Below are 6335 nucleotides of genomic sequence, written 5' to 3'. Positions count from 1 at the left end.
CCATGGTCTGTGTCTCTCCATGTCTCCTCTGTGCCAGGGTGCTGTTTTTCAGCCCCTGCAGAGGTACCTTGCAGAACAGCTGGGTTTCCTCCTCGGCTTACAGGCACTGTGTGTGGAAAGGATCCTCCACTCCAGCTCTGCAGTGTGGGCCCAGATGTAAAGCAGCATTTTGGAAGAGATGCACTCTAGCATCTCATTGGCTGTTCACACTGTGATTTAGGGTTAACAGCTGTTAAGACAGAAGCAGGACGTACATGTTTTTGTTTGTGACAAGGACATTTCAAACCAGAGCTTGTAAATCTGCAAACAACAGTGGTGTTGGCAACACACTGTGCTCTGTGCAAGGGAGAACTCTGGCAAACCATAGCTGGAGCATGATGATCACAGAGAGGAAGGGAATGGGGCCAGGGAAGGGAGAGATTCAATAATTAGATGTGCTCTCATAAAGCATTTTGGCTGGTTCTGCGCTACAGGGAAAACCTTTTTCTTTGCAGCACCAAGCATAAAACATGTTTTCACTTATTTCAATACATTGGAAAAACAGTCATTTCTCAGTGGTGTAGAAAAAGATGAGAACTTAAATACAGACTGGGAGCAATCTGAAACCCAAAATGAGAGAGAAGGAATAAAATCATGCGTGGATGCAACTGTGCAAAGTGGCTCACCTGAAAGGCAAAAGGCTGAACAGGAGTCTCAAGGAGCAGAGACCAAAGGCACATGGAGTCAGGACCCATGGGAACCTGTGAGGGAACACTTGTGTTTTCTGAGGTTTTCCCATCTGGTGGGATAACTTTACATGTTTTCATTCAGAACTGCAGCTGGGCCAGGCTTGCCCAGGGTTAGAATACAGTAGGTGACAGCCTGAAACAGGATGTGCCTACCTGCTCAAAATTACCATTCTCTTAACTGGGTGCAAAAAACAGGTAGGCTCTGCCACCTTCTGTCACAGTAAAGGCAAGAGTAAAGGCCATACTTAATTTTTGTTTTCATCAATATTTACTATCATTTCTTTCAAAACAATTCTTATTAAAATAGCCTTCTGGATGACCCTCCACCTGGTTTTGGAAACATTCAAATAACATTCCTAAAGATCATCCTAGGCAGTTAATCCTGCACAGGTGGATTAAGCACAGTGTGACATTTAACAGTGTAACTATCATACCTCCACCCTGTGAACAAAGCTAAATGCAAATATTACTTCTTTCCTCTCCCTGTATTGAGTTGTTCTGAGAACTAAGCAGGTATTTCCTCAAATGCTGACAATAAAATTTGTGTTATTCAATCAGCACAAATGTAGAGTTCTGGAATAATCAGAAATGGAAGAAGATGACAGCAGCAGATATTCTGCAAGTGCAGAACCACAAACACCCCAGATTCTCAGTGCCTGTAATAGGTCTTTACAAAAAGTAGAGGGCAAAGCAGCTCAGATCACACACAGAGAATGTTTCTACATGACATTCTCATGCCAAACCCAAAGATTACACACAGCTGAAGCTTCCATTCAATGCTGGACATGATTTTGAATGCATCCATCTTCCTGTGGACCCAGTGCCATCCATACTAAGGCAAAATTTGGAGGATTCTCCAAAGCTTCCATATGCTGTGGGTCAGGATCTGCAAGTTCCCAGGCTCACTTGTAAACACAAGATTTCATTAAATTGTTTGCATTTCAAAATGATGCTTGACGATTTCATTTTGCATGTGGACTCTGTTTTTCTGGTTTTATATAAACATGTAATTTTAATTGGAATATTGCTTCAGCTTTGGTCTTACAGAAGGGTCATGGATTTACAACACTGAATGCTGATTCTCCTATTCTTTTTTCCTCTTAAGATAAAGCAGTAACCCTTTCCATAACAGCAGGCAGTGATTGGAGTAACAACTGGTAAGTAAAGATGAGTAGGAAATAAAAAGGAAAGGGAAATAAAAACTGCTAGTAAGTACAGTAATGCCACAGGCTGGGTCACACATGAGCTGTGTTCTGCATGATTTCTACTTTGAGGAATTTGTGCTGATTTCTGCCTTCAAACCCATAAATCCAAAGAAGCAACTGCTTTCAGAAAGCACTCTCTTTTTCTGTGTCAGTTCTAGAAACTCTTGAGAGTTCCAGAAAGAAAACGCATGGCCAAGCAATAAGCTACTCCTACACATCAGGCTTACCTAAAGAAACAAGTATGAGAATCTCTTAAAGAATGCTTGTCAGCAATTACCTCACTTCACCAGCCCTATTTTCCCAGTCTGCTCCCAGAGACCCCAGCACTGCTGGGGCACCCAATGAGGCTCCCACAGGGCTGATGACAAACACCAGCCAAGTGCCCTCCATTCGGATCACTGTAGCACATTTCCCCTGAGCAGCATTTGTTTTCTTGAAGATGCTCAGCTCAGTTCTGCTAAAGCTGCCTTAAATCTCAGATATCCATAGCAAATAAGGAAGCCAATCCAAATCAGAATGAATACATAACTGGAAAGCTTTGGAGAAGAGCAACTCTGTGTTAATGATGCCTCCAGGATTCTCCGTTGTTAATTTGCTTTACATTCTTATTGATCATAAATGCTGAATATGGGGTCGAAGGATAAATTATGTGATGCCCCAGACAGCTGAGATGTAAAATAAAAAATAAAAGAATGCAGGCTGTGCAGCTAAGAGCTGTGCTTGCTTTCTCTTTTAATGGGAAACTACAAGTCACAAGAATTGTCTTGTCGTGGAGGGGAAGTGCAGGCAAATGAGAAATAAACCCCCCATTGCTCAGGGCTGTTGGATAGCACAGCCAATGTGAGCATGGACAGCTCCTCCACCCCTCTGGAAGCCTATGCCAGCTCAGAGGTGTGTCCTTGCTCGTCTGGATAAAGCCTGGCAGGCAGCAAGCTTCCCTCTGAGCTCCGGGCTGTTGGGCAGCGAGGAACTATGCATGACCCAGCAGGGCTGGAAACGAGTGCCTTTAATATTGCAGGGCTGATCCCAGTCCAGCAGGATACTTAACAGCATGGATTGATCTCTAAAGAAGGGTGGTTGCCAAGGAAACCACTTAAAAGCTGCTTTAAAATATTTGCTACATATTCAAAAGCCACAATCATTTCCTGCTGTCAAATTACAACAGCTCTTCAAAAATAATTTGGAATATTCTTTAATCATCAAGGCAGAAATAGCCACGTGGTTCTTCTCAGCAGGCAGATGACTGAATTCTGATCTGGAATATTATCTTTGTAAAACCAAAGCTGTGACACTGAAACAAAATCAGCTGTGCTGCTGTGCGACCATCCCAAAAATCAGATCTTTCAATTTCATATACAAGTAATACAAAGTTATCATGCATAGCATCCTCATATTTTGAGGTATCGCAACTTCTAAGTTACGATACTTCCTAATAGAATCATACAATCATTTAGGTTGGAAAAGTTCAAGGAGAAATTAAATTTACACAGCTAACATGCTGTAATTGGAGAATGCCAAAGGCACAATGTGAAGGGCTAGGAACATTCTGTTCTAACTCACTTTTCCCTGCATTTAAGATGACATCTTCTTCACAAGGGGTACAAAAAGTCAAGCCTTTTTTTGGTCTGTTTCCAAAAAAACTGCTTGAATATTCTGAAGCCATTTAAGTCAGGATAAACAACTCAATCATTTTCTTTTACTTTAGGAAACTCAATGTGTTGGGTTAGTTAACTTTCTTGTAGCAGTCCTCAGTGCTGAGGTTTGCATTAGCAGCTGCAGTGGTGTTGAAAACACAGCAGTGGCTTGGCTGCTGCTCAGCAGTGCTGGCACTGCTCACTGAGGAGGGGCAATGACAGTGGCTTCACTAGGTGGCTGCTCAGGGGCAACCCACCACGCCAGGGATCACCAAGAAATGAAAGCTGACTTTGATTTTAATGACAAGAGCCAATCGTCTAGGTGTGCTCTGGATCTGCCCTTCCCAGCACAGTGTTTTGGTACAGGAGTTTATTTTCCATCTTCACCAGGACAGAATCAAGCCATGTCATCTGAATTGAGAGGAATCCTGTGAGAACAGATGTACAACTGACTCCCACTTTCCCTGCAAGTGAGAACTGGTTCAGAGCCAGCAGTTTGATCTGGGCAGTCCTGGGAATGTGCTTAAACTACACCACGGCCCTTCTGTTTCAGAACACCTTCTGTCTCTGTAAACCATGAGTCCCAAATGAAGTAGAAATTTATTGAGTAGGATAACCAGAGGAAGACTACCACATCCCAAAGTCTGAGCACAGAAGGTTTGTCACATCACCCATAAAAGTATAGAGTATGACCTTGAGAATTAAGTGTTGCACATCATTTGAGCAGTATCAAAACCAATGTTTTTAATTCTTGTTTCAAAACAGAATGCCTATTAGCTTGCTTAGTCATGTTTCAGTGTTAACACTGTGATTATTTATACAAGGGCAATACCTGGCAAGAGTACCAAAAAGCACTGGAAGAAAAAAGCTGCTTATTACCCACGCCCTGAGGACTGTGTGCAGCCCTCATCAGCATGGAGAAGCATGGCTGCTCCACCAGGACTGGGGATAAGGGAGATGGTGAGGCAGGCAGGGACTTCCTGACAGCTCCATGGCACCTAAGGAGAGCCAGGCCAGCAATAGGGGGACAGCTGCCATCCAGGGACCACCAAGCCTGACCACAGAGACTAGCCAGATTCGAGGTCAAGCGAGAGGATCTATCAGCCAGGGAAGCACAGGATCAGTGACCAGGCACATCCACAACATGGCTAAGGCAAGGGTCTGAACTTAAATTTGGCTCCTCATCCTAGGAAAAGAGATCCCCAATAAGCTTTCCTGCTGCTCTTTTCTCATCACCAATGTCCACACTGAGAGCTGGAGTATCCAGAGCTGTCCATGAGCTATTGAGAGGCAGTCAAATGGCCATGGCAGGTGTGACACAGTAGCTCACCTGATTTTGAAGGGCTGCCTTTGAAAAGTGCTGTGAGAAATTATAGCTTTGGCCAGTTATTTGAATTTTGATGTTAAAATAGTGGCCACTTCACCATAGCCACAGGTTGTTTTCTGGTCTCTTCTGACCTGCTAGGAGACCTAGATTGTACAGGCAGATAATCAGCCAGAAGAAAAAAAACCCAAAAAAACAAAACAAAACAAACAAACAAAAAAAAAAACAAAAACAAAAAAACCCCTATGAGGACAGAAAGCATGGTGCAATGTTGTCATATATATCAAGAGTTTTATCATCATTATAGTGCAAGGATTCCCTATCACCAGAGTTTCATACCCCCTTGATGTTTCTCACAGGCAGCTCCTCTGAGCACTGACTGTTTCTGATCCTTGCAGCAGCCATCTGACTCCAGATCCCACCAATCCACTCTTTTATAACACTGTTCTTATTGGCTACAGGTGTGGCCTCTTAACATCAGGCGTGCTCCTGATCTTTAGTGATTGGTTCAGCTGCAACTCGTTGGGGGACAAGATTACATTCTATGCCACCTTCATTTACCCACACTGTATCCCCCTACAGTGTAAGAGTAAATTCTCCAACTTTTAACATCATGTGCTGGTGAAAAGAGCCTGGCACTCAGAATCAGCTTGCCCTGCATTTATAGCTTGGTGTGAGATATGATACATGGATATTGCAATGGACATTTCTTCTCCCCCCACCCAGCATTCCAGCTGCTGTTTGTTCAGTTACAATGCTGGGCAGGACAGCACGTAGAAAACCAACCTGCCCCTGCCCCCAGGAGTTTGGTTTGTTTTCCAGCCACACAAGACAGTCCCAGATTAAGGGTTTAGAAGTTGAAGATGGAAGCTTGCAGGAAAGATGAGTGAAAAAGGGAAGAAGAAGCAGTAAAGAAACACAGAAAAATATGTGCAAATCATTAATAAAATTGAATAAAAAGCAGAAAAAATAAAGTAGAATAGGAAGCAAGGGAGGGAAAGGTCAGGAACAAGATGAAGAAGCAAAAAGAGAGGCAGTAAGACTGAAGACAGAACCTTGCAGGAGCAGAGATTCCTTGTTAGGAGAGCTGGAATCTAGGAATACTTACCTCATCCTTTAGGGGGAAAAAACTTATGATGGGAAAGTCCAAATTAACTGTTTGAAGTCAAAACCAAATATTGCATAGTACAAGTTCCTGCCTTTTATGTTGCTGAATTTTTTTGCCTCCTGTTCTCCAAGTGTTATCAGAGGCCCCTCAAAGCACCAAATGCTGCACTGCAGATCATCCTGCCTGCCCTGTCGCCTGACCTATGTATTCTTGTCATTGTGCCCTGGCCTTGTCTTCAAGCCTTCTGCCTTCTCACAAAGCCATTCTTATGCTTACTGCCTCATTTTTTCCTGCTGCCTCTCCAGATGCCTCCCACTTGCCTTCCAAAGCCTTGTA

Source organism: Zonotrichia albicollis, chromosome 5, assembly GCF_047830755.1.
Source record: "Zonotrichia albicollis isolate bZonAlb1 chromosome 5, bZonAlb1.hap1, whole genome shotgun sequence".
NCBI lineage: Eukaryota > Metazoa > Chordata > Aves > Passeriformes > Passerellidae > Zonotrichia > Zonotrichia albicollis.
This window is presented reverse-complemented; position numbering follows the sequence as displayed.